The sequence below is a fragment of the Morone saxatilis genome, unplaced genomic scaffold (genome assembly GCF_004916995.1).
Source record: "Morone saxatilis isolate NCDOM2014 unplaced genomic scaffold, NCSU_SB_2.0 Contig1, whole genome shotgun sequence".
NCBI classification, from domain to species: Eukaryota; Metazoa; Chordata; class Actinopteri; family Moronidae; genus Morone; species Morone saxatilis.
This window is the reverse complement of record NW_023339651.1, coordinates 20,832,414-20,832,725: the sequence shown is the minus strand read 5'-3', so window position 1 is coordinate 20,832,725 and position 312 is coordinate 20,832,414. Positions and strand designations below refer to the sequence as shown.

Below are 312 nucleotides of genomic sequence, written 5' to 3'. Positions count from 1 at the left end.
AGGTGGTACATGGTGTAAAACGTTGCACTAGAGCACCAAATCCGCAGCAGAAAACATTCCCAAACAAACACATTATTTACTTCTGTTTGAGATACGGTTGCTATAAACTTAGCACCCGGCTTTTTACAGGAAATGGTTTAGCCTTTTTAAAAAGTAAAGTATGTAAACCCAACTGCTCGAGGCAGACGGCCTCTTTTGCCTCTTAAGAGGAAGTTTTTTTTCTTATCACTGCTGCCAAGTGTTTACTCATGGTAGGGACTGTTGGGTCTTTGTAAAATCATTTTCTACATCTAGAATGGTTTAGACCTGCTC

The 312-nt window shown here is 40.1% G+C and overlaps 1 protein-coding gene across 1 annotated transcript in view; it reads left to right on the top strand.

Annotated features, from left to right (window-relative positions):
• Window positions 1-312, top strand: part of myo15b (myosin XVB) — a gene marked incomplete in the record, with an annotated part of 32,677 nt that overhangs the window by 26,400 nt on the left and 5,965 nt on the right.